This window comes from Pelodiscus sinensis, chromosome 3, assembly GCF_049634645.1.
Source record: "Pelodiscus sinensis isolate JC-2024 chromosome 3, ASM4963464v1, whole genome shotgun sequence".
In the NCBI taxonomy this organism is placed as follows: domain Eukaryota; kingdom Metazoa; phylum Chordata; order Testudines; family Trionychidae; genus Pelodiscus; species Pelodiscus sinensis.
The window spans coordinates 98,121,226-98,134,268 of NC_134713.1; the positions used below are offsets into that span (position 1 = coordinate 98,121,226).

Here is a 13,043-nt window from a genome sequence, read left to right on the forward strand (position 1 = left end):
AAAAAGTGTGGTTTTCCTTTCCCACATTTTGGTCTTCTGTCTTAGTGCAATGGAGTGATTCCTAATTTCAGCAGTGCAGGTAGGATCAGAATCAGGATGATGTCTTTTATCCCTTTAGCCATTTTACTCGTCAGGTCTTCGGGTTATTTTTCTTGCAGAACGTTCTCACAGGTAACTTTTTCCAAGAACAGCATTCCCTAGAGTTTGTGGCATAATTGTGTGTCCTCTTATTACTTTTACATGAGGACTGCACATCAGTCATCAAACATTTGGATCACAGAGAGAAATTCCAAATATGAAAAACTGATGATAGATTACTTGCTGGGAATGAGTGTGAATCCACTCATCTCCTCCCATCTACAGGGTTACACTGCTGAAATGGTGGGGCAGGGGGAACCCAATACCAGTGCATCACCTTTGAGGCAATGCATATTAATAGAAACCTTGAATGGGAGAAGCATCATGTCAAGTTTGCATATTGTAAGCAATAGCAACAACAACAAAAAGAATGGTGATCAATTTCTTTTTAAGTGACTGACTTAATACTCCACGGCTGTGACTTTTTTCAGTGACTAGTGTGACTACTTTCAGCCTTCACCCTGAAAGTACTAAAGCAAAGAGCATTATTAACTAAGAGGTTGTCTGAAGGGACTGCTCACAGGCAATTAAATGTAACACCATCTCAACACATAGTGTGTTCAATTCTACGAGAATCACACCAATGACACTTCAAGGCCTAACCCTATATGGTTTAAATCTTTCTTGTGTAACTATCTTTTCAGTTTGCCTGATTACTTACCAAGGTCTTTTTTTCTCTCTCTTTCCTTAGACTCCTTTCAGCCTTGTCCTCTCTATTCTGGTTTGAATGTTGCTGTGTGTTTGGTTCACCCACTCCCAATGTGCTCGGATAACCTGAAAGAGAGAGGATTTTTTTTCATCCCTGGGAGGATACAGAAGAGGAAAAAAGATTAAGATGTAAGCTGGCTAGATAAGCCTGGAACGGAGTTTATTACTAGTGCTGAATGGGGGTACAAGGATATAAAAGCAGACTGCTTTATTGGAGCTGGAGCAAGGTTGGTGGGAGCCCTATGCTGATTGTGTGCCACTCCAAGAAGGGATGTTTCATTAATTACACATTAACTATGTGCACTGAGTAGGAGGTAGAGGATGAAAAATGCAGATGTTTCTGCTGCCCAACAGAATGAAAACCACTCTTGATCCTGTCAAAAGAACATTTTGAATCAAAGGGGTTTCATGGGACTGAAAGAATGAGTTTTGTGGCGGAGTGCAATGGTGAAGCCTTTTAATCATTAAACCCTTTTATGGTGGTAAAATGAACATCCATTGTCATGGCCACTCCAATGGGGCCATCAGACCTGGTAAAAAGGGAATAGTTTACGAAGGGCACTAAAGCAGGACACAACCAGCCCAACTGCTGGAATTGTAAAGATAACAACAGCAGTGAATGACAAAGAATGAAAAGGCAGCCCAGGTTAGTTTGCTCAAATTACTTTCCTCCCAAAGCCCATCACACAAGCTGAACATGCACCAGCTATAATGAGCATTAGTACTTTACAGGCTGGCAGTTCCCCTCCTTTGTTTGGTCAGATTTTACTGTCTTGGTTTAATTTTTACTGTTCTTTAAGTGACGGTTCCTTAGGAAAACTGATTGAAATGTTGTTTTAATCACTTTCTGCAGTGGGAGTAAAGCCATTAGCATTGTGAGAAGGGGTGATCCATTTCCCTCCCATCTATGCAGAGGCAGGCATGCTGCAAGACTGTTTTTCAAATGAAATGTTTCCAACCCACTGTGAGAAAGCAACCCTAATTTCAAGCTGGCTGCCAGCCACCCTGGAGTTTCAGCTATTCTCCTTTCCTTGCTTTCTTCTCCCGTCCCTTTATTTGATCGCTCAACAGTCAAACTATTTGTAAAAAAGTTGGATGAATCTGTACACTCCCCGGTTCCCTTCTGAATCAGAAATAATGCAATTAAAATATCTCTGATCTCAGACTGGGAGGTACTGGAAATCTTGGCAGATTTCTCTGATTTTCAGCCCAAAGAGATTATCAGCTCAGATAAGCTCTGGAGAAGTGCCAGAACCAAACCTTCAAACTTTTCAAGCAACACTGAGCAGAGAAAGATGATTCCATGTGGTGAAGGATTTTGAAGTTTGTTTTTTTTCTGATTCAGAGCACTTCCCCTCCCCCGCTCACCGATATTGAAATTATCTTTGAACTGGAATGGAGCCCTGGCTGCAGACAGAATGCCCTGGAACTTGGGAGCTCAGGCTGCAGCTGAGCTATGAGCCAGGGCTTCCAGGATCTTGGATCATTTTCTGACCACCAGGTGGATTGCCAAGTAGCCAGGGGGCAATCTGGCAGGAAATCAGGCAAGTAGATTTTGAAAGCTGCCTGGTGCACAGGACTCAATCAGCCTGCTTGAGCACCACTGAAATGAAAGCTGTTTCCAGGAAATGTTTCCATGTCACTGAACTAGAAAATTTCCATGAAAAAAAAGTTTTGTTGAGATTTTTAGGACCAGCTCCATTTCTGAGACTAATCCATCAATAATTAATACCGATCTGCCAGACTGGTGAGATTAATATAACTTTTATGAAGACTGAAGCATAATCATAGAATCATAGAATACTAGGACTGGAAGGGACCTTGAGAGGTCATCGAGTCCAGTCCCCTGCCCTCATGGCAGGACCAAATACTGTCTAGCCCATCCCTGATAGACATTTATCTAACCTACTCTTAAATATCTCCAGAGATGGGGATTCCACAACCTCCCTGGGCAATTTATTCCAGTTTCTGACTACCCTGACAGTTAGGAACTTTTTCCTAATGTCCAACCTAAACCTCCCTTGCTGCAGTTTAAGCCCATTGCTTCTTGTTCTGTCCTCAGAGGCCAAGATGAACAAGTTTTCTCCCTCCTCCTTATGACACCCTTTTAGATATCTGAAAACTGCTATAATGTCCCCCCTCAATCTTCTCTTTTCTAAACTAAACAAACCCAATTCCTTCAGTCTTCCCTCATAGGTCATGTTCTCTAGACCTTTAATCATTCTCGTTGCTCTTCTGTGGACACTCTCCAATTTCTCCACATCTTTCTTGAAATGCGGTGCCCAGAACTGGACACAATACTCCAACTGAGGACTAACCAGCGCAGAGCAGAGTGGAAGAATGACTTCTTGTGTCTTGCTCACAACACACCCGTTAATGCATCCCAGAATCATGTTTGTACCCCTAGGTAATATATCTTTGCAACAGCATCACACTGCTGACTCATATTCAACTTGTGGTCCACTATAACTCCTAGATCCCTTTTTGCCATAGTCCTTCCCAGAGAGTCGCTTCTCATTCTGTATGTATGAAACTGATTGTTCCTTCCTAAGTGGAGCACTTTGCATTTGTCTTTATTAATCTTCATCCTATTTACCTCAGACCACTTCTCTAATTTGTGCAGGTGATTTTGAATTATGACCCTATCCTCCAGATTAATCGCAACCCCTCCCAGCTTGGTATCATCTGCAAACTTAATAAGCGTACTTTCTATACCAATATCTAAATCGTTGATGAAGATATTGAACAGAGCCGGTCCCAAAACAGACCCCTGCAGAATCCCGCTTGTTATGCCTTTCCAGCAGGATTGTGAACCATTAATAACTACTCTCTGAGTACGGTTATCCAGCCAGTTATGCACCCACCTTATAGTAGCCCCATCTAAGTTGTATTTACCTAGTTTATTGATAAGAATATCATGTGAGACCGTATCAAACACCTTACTAACGTCTAGGTATACCACATCCACATAAGGAGATGTCCCAAAGAGCAATAAGTGTAGAATAACATATAGAACAGTGGAACTATGACTCAGAGGAGACCTATGGTACATATACACAGCTCCCTAAACTTGAAATAAGATATGTAATTTGCGCTATGAAAATTGCATATCTTATTTTGATTCTATTTCAAAATAGTTTATTTTGAAATTTGGCACATCTACACAGCGCCAAATTTCAAAATAATGCACTATTTCTAGACATCCCTTAAACCTCATGGAACGAAGGTTACCAGGATGCCGAAATAGTACACCTGGTATTTCAAAAAATATTTTGAAATAACGGGCAGTTTGTTAAGACGTGGGATAGCTATTTTGGGATACCTCTGGTATCCCGAAATAGCTGCACAGTGTAGATGTACCCCTAGGTAATATATCACCGGTTCAACTATTGTCCTGATGGCTGACCTTGAACAAATCACTTCCCTGCTCTGTGCCTCAGTTTCCTCACCTGTAAAATGGGAATGATTCTGACCTCCTTGTAAAGCACTTTCAGATCTACTGATAAAAAGCTAGGCGTTGGTTTTAAATAAAATCAAATAAAAGTTATTTCTATCTAAATACATGTAGACCACAATACACTGAAAAGTTACTCCTTCTAAGGTTCTGATGACAATTTCTGTGGGTACTCATCACATGCATTCTGCTGTCACTAAGTTTCCTCAATGGAATTACAGTCTATTACATGGTGGCTGTATCCACTTACCTTCATATATATTTCAGGTTAAAACTTCTTCCCGAAAGGTTTCTCAAATGACATCTGTAATTTTTTGTACCTGAAGTGTTCTGAATTGTGAAACTGTTAGATGACAACACTCAGATATTGGAGTGACACAAATAAAGTTGTGGGAGAAATTTTGAAGGCCAGTTTGAATCCATTTCAAAACTGGCCACTTGGAGATAAAATTAGTTTGATTTTTTCCCAGTTTATAAGTCAGGGTATGTCTACACTACCCTCCTATTTCGAAATAGGAGGGTAATGTAGGCATACCGCAATTGCAAATGAAGCCCGGGATTTGAATTTCCCGGGCTTCATTTGCATAAGCGGGGCGCCGCCATTTTTAAATCCCCGCTGGTTCGAACCCCGTGCCGCGCGGCTACACGAGGCACAAACTAGGTAGTTCGAACTAGGCTTCCTAGTTCGAACTACCGTTACTCCTCGTGGAATGAGGAGTAACGGTAGTTCGAACTAGGAAACCTAGTTCGAACTACCTAGTTCGTGCCGCGTGTAGCCGAGCGGCACGGGGTTCGAACCAGCGGGCATTTTAAAATGGCGACGCCCCACTTATGCAAATGAAGCCCGGGAAATTCAAATCCCGGGCTTCATTTGCAATTGCGGTATGCCTACATTACCCCGCTAGTTCGAACTAGCGGGGTAGTGTAGACATACCCTCAGACAGAGGCATTTATTCATTAGTCCATGTTGGGGAGTTATTTGTGTGAGGATATGTGTATAGTTTCCTCAAACCTATAGCAGGAAGCAATGCTGAATGTACAGCGGAAGATTTTAGTCAGAGACAGGGATGTTGAAACGGGGACTAGGAAACCATAAGGGTCACTGATGGAGGGAGGGCAGAGAGGAGCAAGGGAGGGGTGGGGTTTTGAGGGAAGATGCAATCCTGGGATGGGGGATTTGAGGAGATGGGACAATGAGATTCCTAGATCTCAGGAGGTACTGTGCTGGGAGGCATTGCCATGGTTAGGGCACCTGTGGGCCCCTTTACAATTTTAGGGCACTTCTGCCACCGCCAGGCCGAGGCGCTAAAGTGAAACAGAGCAACCAAAGCAACTTTAGTAAAAACATTGTTATAGTCATTCCAATAAAACTCCTTGTTCAGTATTAAAGGAAAGAAGTGTTTTCTGTGATTTGCTGCCATTGGCACATGGTTTTAGAAGCTGACTAATTCCTGAACTAACTTAAATCAGGAGAAAAAGAAAATACCAAAATTCAATCTCCTGCAACTCTCTTCCAGATTAATTTCAATGTAAAAGCAGACTACTTCATTGGAGCTGGAGCAAAATTGGTGGGAGCCCTATGTTGATTGTGTGCCACTCCAAGAAGAGATGTTTCATTAATTACACATTAACTATGTGCAAGGAGTAGCAGATAGAGGGTAAAATAAACCTATGGAATAGGCTGAATGGACAGAGTGTTTCATTAGATGTGAACGTCAAAGAACTTAACTCAGAAACAGGAAGGAAAGGTCATCCCTTTGATTTATTCAATGGCAAACAAAGCCGAATATATTTATAAATCACAGATTTCAAGCAAGGAAGGAGATAAGGAAAACTACGAGGAAAACTATGACATCGCTATTATATAGTATTGAGTCCAACTAGGAATGTAATAAATGAACATACATGCTTTTAACAAAGAGGGCAGAAGTCTGGAGAAAGTTTGGGGATCTCTTTAATGTCCCCATGTGAAAAAGAGCATTATGACTTCAATGTCAAGTAAAGAAAACACTTCAGATAGCATCTAGTGCAGTGGCTTGCAACCTGTGGTCCATGCATGCCTGGGGACCCAGCAGACTATGTCTAAGGAGGTCTATGAAAGGTTGTTGTTACTATAGAACAGTGGTTGTGAACTTGTGCTGCGTGGACTCTTGGAAGTCCACAGACTATTCCAAAGATTTCCAGGGGGGTTGCACCTCAATTTGAAAAATTTTAAGGGCCTGCAAATTAAAAAAGTGGAAAACCTCTGATCTAGTGGTTGTGATTTCAAATAATGAAATTCCTAGAAAAATTAATCTGTGGGGCAAAAATGTCAAGCTATTTAGTTATCTTAAGAGGCTGACAGTGTCTAGTGTGATTTAAAGTTTCTAGCCACCTAACTCCCCTTGAACCTTTACAATCAATGAATTAAGGTACGTAGGCCCCATAGAAAATTTCACGAGACATCTATTTGCATCTTTAGGCTCCTAAAATCTTAACAAATCTGGCTCTTATGATTGAGCTAAATCTGGAACTTGCACTGCAATTTGCATAGTAGTTGGAGCTTTTGATCATGCCTCATGGTCTCTCAGCAAGAAAGGGATGCAAGCATGGTGTTAGAAATGCCAAAGGTAAGGAAGCCCCCTAAACATGCACCTCAAGACTAGTGAGTTTCCTGGCAGACGTAGGGCAGTGGAACACAGAGCAGATGGAAGTCTGCCCAACCACGGGAGGCACATTCAGGAGATGTTAAAAAGAGAAGATGTTGGCAGCAGGTGTCAGAAACAAATGAATCAAGGAGAAAGGCTACACTCTGGTAAGTGTGATCCTTATTTCCTGTGCTCTGTGTCCCAAGAGAGCACTCAGGAATGGGCATGGATTGTGAACATCAAAGTTTTCAATATTGTTGTGAAATTTAAAATTGAGTCAGGCAAAGGCAAATGATTTGTAAAGGGATCTAAGAAGGTGAGCTCAAGCCCCAAGCGAGAGCAGCTCAGAATAATGCTCAGTATTCCAGAGGCACAGATAAACTGTTTGAGTAAATTAACATCTGTACTGCTTACAAAGACATAGAGTTCATATTTCATGCTATTGTCATTAATGGGCCCCTCCCAACATAACTGTTCCATAGCCATTTAGAGATATACTCAATATGCAGAAGGAACTGGGATGGTATTCAGCAGGGAAACACCTCCTTGCACTGTACCATCTTCTTCTTTGTCTTGTTGTTGTTGTTGTTAATAATAATAATAATAATAATAATAATAACATATTTTTTTCTTGTTCTTATTGCTGATCCAGGATCAGAGCTTGGAGATGATCACTGGATGTGAAAGTAATTGTGCTGATTTGTTGGACTATTTCTAGCTTTAGCAAATCATGAGGTGTTGGGCTCTCATTCTTTTTATTGTCTTTCTGCTACAGATTGTCCATTTCAGTTACCAGGTTTTAGCTGCTGCTGTTACATAGACTATTTAAGATGAGAACCTCTGCTTTATGTAATTTCAGCAGTACAGATAAGTATTATTAGTTCCTGGCTTTAGAAGTTTTTGAGCTCATATATCACAACAGAAGTGAGGGGAAAGGGCAAGGTAGTAATCAGAATAACATAAATTGAAGGATTGTCAACTTGTGAGTGACCTGCAAAGAGTAGGAGATTAATGCTTTTGTGCCATTGGAAAGATAGCTTTTCCACCTCTCATGGGTCATGACAAATTGGCCCTTATAAAATACCAGGGCAGAATATAATATAAACATGCAAACTAGTTCTTTTAATAGCGGTGAGCAAATCTTAAACCTTTCACCATAAAAAATGCCTCCAAAAAAGCAGGGCCAAAAATCTCTGATGTTTATGGTGATAATTAAACTGAATGCTGCTCAAATGTTTATCATGCTATGTATGGATGATGTGCAGCATCATTACTGAACCAACTGATCCTCTTCTCTCAGACTAAGTCATAAAAGTAACGCTACATATGACGTAGAGACATTGTTGTACCAAAAGCTTTAGGAGTATGATCCTGGTCTACTTGAAATCAATGGGAGTTCTGCCATTAACTTCAGTCAGAGCAAGAGTGGATCCTTTCATTGTGCCATTTACGTTATGGTAGCCCAATAAAAAAAGCTATGATACTATTTATCAGGCAGTTCTCAGGTGTCATAGAAAATACTAACATTTTCTCTATTGCAGGGGTGTCAGACTCCCAGTCCATGGGCCATCCCCAGCCAGCAGACTTACATAACCCAGCCTGGGAATCCCAGAGGACTGGGGGAGAGGCGGGGAGGCGGCGGGGAGGAGGTCTCTCTGTTGCTGTTTCCCAAGCTATCACCCCATCCTCTCCCCACCATGGCACCTCATCCCCCCAGGATGCAGCTTTAGGAATTACGGTCAGAGCTGTTCCCCACTCTGGCACTCTGAGTGCAGAAGGTGGGGGCCCACAAGAGAACTTAAAAACCTTGCCTCTAAAGGCACTGGTTACAAAAAACTTTCCATCAGAATCACAATACACAGATTTTTGAGAATTGCTGCAACCATCAAGTGATTTTTATCTCTAAAAGAACAGGGGTGAACACTTGAACCCACCCCCATAAGTACCCCAAGCTCTCCTGCCCTAAAAGAGCTTGAAAAAAGAAAAGAGGAAAATAAGCTGCAATCTCTAGTAGCTGCCCTCTCAGTCAGAGGCACGCAGTTACACACAGAGGGTATGTCTACACTACCCCGCTAGTGCGAACGAGGTGTACAGATAGTTCGGAATGGCTTGCTAGTCCGAACTATCTAGCCCGTGCCGCGTGTAGCCGCGCGGCACGGGGTTCGAACAAGCCGGCATTTAAAAATGGCGCCGGCCGGCTTATGCAACTAAAGCCCGGGAAATTCAAATCCCGGGCTTCATTTGCACGTTCGGTATGCATACATTACCCCACTAGTTCGCACTAGCGGGGTAGTGTAGACATACCCAGATAGACCTTCCAGGACACAAGAATCAAATCCTCACCTTTTGTATTGATTTTTTTTATTATAAAACAAAGATAAACTTGATAAAGCATACTTGGTTGCTAGATGTTACAGAGCTACTAAGGAAAACAAATTAAAACACAAAGAAAAGTCTCTGGGCACAGTGCTAGATGGTAAATGGTGAGGGGAGGCATAGATTCACACAGAGCAGTTCAAACTAAGCCACAAAATAGAGAAGAATTACCCTGAACAAGACTAGATTCACTTTCCCCTTTACTTACTTCTAATCTGCTCTTTGTTCATTTCACTCCCATGCCCCAAATTCCTTGGAGACATTGTAGTCCTGCCTGGGTTTAAATCATTCTGTCTCTCTCGATTCCTGGTTTTTCTCTCCCACATAAAGAAAGCAGGCAAGGAATTCAAATTTCAGTCTTCTATCTCAATTGGTTCTCCTGGCCCCCTGGCCAACACCGTTGCTAGCTACCTGAGTTTAACCCCTTAGTCACTGGGTGCTGGTCAGCACTCCACCTGTCCATTACAATTACCGAAGGGGCTGAGGAGCTAGTTTGGGGTGGCAGCAGTGGTTGGGCTGCCCTGCACTCACTGCGGTAGCAAGAGCCATGGGGAAGCGGAGTGCACTTGGTAGGCATACTCAATTTGCTTCGCTGTGGTTGCTGCTGCTGTAGGAATTTAGGTGGAGGAGGATCACTGCTGTTGCCTCACCATCCCTCCAGTAGTAATCCCTGAAGCCATGTCCTCAGAGATGGGGTGCCTTGGGAAGAGAGGGTGAGGTGATTACAGGAAGGGAGATGGTAATGGGCAGCCCCATTCCTAGATCACCAGGACTTCCAGGCCAGATAGCACAATTGCTCCAGCTGGGGATGGCCTGCAGCCTGCTCTACTGAGATGCTAATGCAGCAGGAATTAAGCAACATTTCTTCATTTGTTCAGTTTTTCAGCTGTGTAAGGGAAATTTTCAGAACACTCTGACCTCTTACAACAACAGCCCCCACTGCACTGCACACACATTTCTGAGTCCTGGGCACTGGACCTTCAAATCATTCCGCCTGCTTGTGTCTGCTCTGGGTTCCACATGGATAGGAATGGGGAAAGTGCTAAAGAAGGAAAACTCAGGAAAAGCTGCAGTCCCTGCCCAGCCCTGAGCATGAGTAATCAGGATCACTGGATTCTATTCCTGAGTCTGCCACACACTTTATTGTGACCTTCAGCAAGTTCTCAACCTCTCTGAGCCTCAGTTTACCAACTTGCAAAATGGCTATAATATCTTGTCAGTGGGGTGCTGTGAGTCTGTATATGTAGGGCCGTGCGCAAATACATTTGTATCCACAACTGCATCTGTATTCACAAAAATGAGCCATGGATATCTGCATTGACATCCATGGTTGGACACCAGTGGATGTAAAGACCCGCTGATTAAAGGCTCTTGAGCCATGCAAACACTGTTATTAATTGTTAAAATCAGCTCATTGAACACCAAATACCAGGAAGAACATCTGTTCTCTTACTAGTCCATAGATCTTGGTATATTTCTGGAGCTACGAGAGAAAGAGATAGATACACGGACACAGAGGGACCTGATGGACACACAGCTGCTTTACAACAATTACACTTTCCACTGGGGACTGGGGACATGGAGGGAGCAAGTGAGAGCACAGAACTCTCTGAAGAGTAAAGAAGCAAGACTTCACAGATATAGAGATGCCTCAAATATTTCAGCTATCAAAAGGTGACTTTGATATGCTATGAAGTGGTTTAAACACACTGATTTTCATGCTGAGGCTTGGTTGATGGAGCTCATTCCCAGGCATGATCTTGTCCAGATTCTCAATGGGAAACACCTCTCTGAGGGTATGTCTACACTGCATCCCTAGTTCGAACTAGGGATGCAAATGGAGACAATCGAAGTAGTTAATGAAGCGGGGATTTAAATATCCTGCGCTCCATTAACATGATCTCGCCGGCGCGCTAGTTCGAATCACAGCTGATTCGAACCAGGAAGTGCGTGCCGGGACGCGTTAGTTCGGACTAAAGCCCTTAGTCCGAACTAATGTTACTCCTCAAAGTTCTTTCGAAAGAAGAGGAAATAGGAAAAAGCACAGGTGCCCTGGTGGCCACTCCATCCATAGTAATCACAGCTCAAATGTGAGAGAGCTTCCATTCAGTGTGGATGATATCTTTTGAAAAAGCAGATTGCTTTTTCGATGCACTTCTGCAGTGTGGATGTGCTCTTTTGGAAGAAGTTTTTCTGGAACTTCTCTTCCAGAAACACTTCTTTCAAAAGAAGCCTGCAGTCTAGACGTAGCCGCAGAAAGACCTTAGCCTGGCAATGGAATCTACTCTGTCAGACTGTCCACGGAAGACATTAGTTCTGATATCAAAGGGCCCCGCTAGGTGCTAGTTATGGGCAAATTATGGAGCTGCCTAGGGCACAAGATAACCTAGGCCAGTACATTTCTGGGAAAAGCATTTTTTTTTAATGTTTGGCCCAGGTCATGGCTTGTCTACATGGCACTGCAGAGGGATCGATGGGGTGCAAATTGGAAAGCTCTCTGATGGGTAGTACTCTCACTGGTCCACATATGCCCTGCTGGCACAAATGAGAAAGATACTGTAAGGACTTTTTAGGGAAATGTAAGGACTAAAGACTCTTTATTATTGTGATGGACTCCATCTTAAAAATATAGATGCCATTTTGTCTTTGGGACTGCTGGAGAAGTAAACAGAACTGGTTCCAACTGGATTTTCCTGCCAAGGACATTATTTACCTCAGATGTGCACTACGCTGCACACGGTGCGGGACATTTTGCACATAGCACAGAGACAGTGCACTCAGCACCAGTGCTGGCTCAAGCAATTCTGGTGCTCTGGGCAGCGAGTGCGTGACGCATGTGTGGTTCCGCCCTGGGCGCACGGTGCATGCGCCCCCCCCACACCCTGGCGTGCTGCGCACCTTACAGCTGCCATCGGGCGCATGGTGCCTGATGGCAGCTGTAAGGGGTGGTGCGTGGAGCTGGTGGCGGCAGGACGCACGTGTTCTGCAGTGCCTGGCCTGGCCACTGCCGCTGGTGCGCAGCCCAGGGCCGCCTGGGGCGGGCCACACTTGGCCATGCAGGGCCCTTGGTCTGCTGCTGCTTCTTGCCTGTCCTGCTGTCACTCTGTGGTGAAGGCTCGAGTGAGGCCTACCATCCAGCTGCAGGATAGAAGCTGCCTGAGGGAGAGGAATCTCTGAGCTGCTGTGGGTGCCTCCCTTCACAGCCTCCACTGAAGGGCGTGGGGATTTGTGTTTAGGGGACATCCAGCAGAGTTCCTAGGTTCCTTTGCCCACTCTGGAATCCTGGCCTGGTCCCTGTGGTGAAAGCCCCCTGTAAGCCAGACCTGAATCCGTGATTGACCTGAGCCTGAATAACATTGCGGGATCACCTAGTGTTCCTGCTGGACAGCAGGTCTCCCTGCTGAACAGTAGAAGGTCCTAGGCAACTTGCTTTCTTCCCTCCGTCCGTTTGCCACCCTCCATCTAGCGATACGCCTACCTGTAAAGTATTTACTTACCTTGTTGTATTTGGGAAATCCTTTTCTATCTTCTTCTCTCTTCTGGTTCGGAGGTGTGGGGTTGGTTATTGGTTATACTGGGGTTAATCTGTGTTATCATATGCGGCGTACTGTTCAAATTCTTTAATAGACTGGTTAAATTTATATTTGAGTTGTATTTTTATTGGGGGCTATAGAAATTCACTGGTGATAGATACAGTTGTCAGGGGACCTGTGTTTCTGGTGTCATGAACACAAATCATA

At 43.7% G+C, this 13,043-nt stretch overlaps 1 long non-coding RNA gene across 1 annotated transcript in view; it reads right to left on the reverse strand.

The window, feature by feature from the left end:
• Nucleotides 1-524: 524 nt before the first annotated feature.
• The window catches only part of LOC142827634 (uncharacterized), a 61,367-nt gene continuing 48,848 nt past the window's right edge, over nucleotides 525-13,043 (reverse strand). The window contains exon 3 of the long non-coding RNA XR_012902332.1: nucleotides 525-912. This is a non-coding gene — a long non-coding RNA (uncharacterized LOC142827634). The remainder of the gene's footprint in view (nucleotides 913-13,043) is intronic.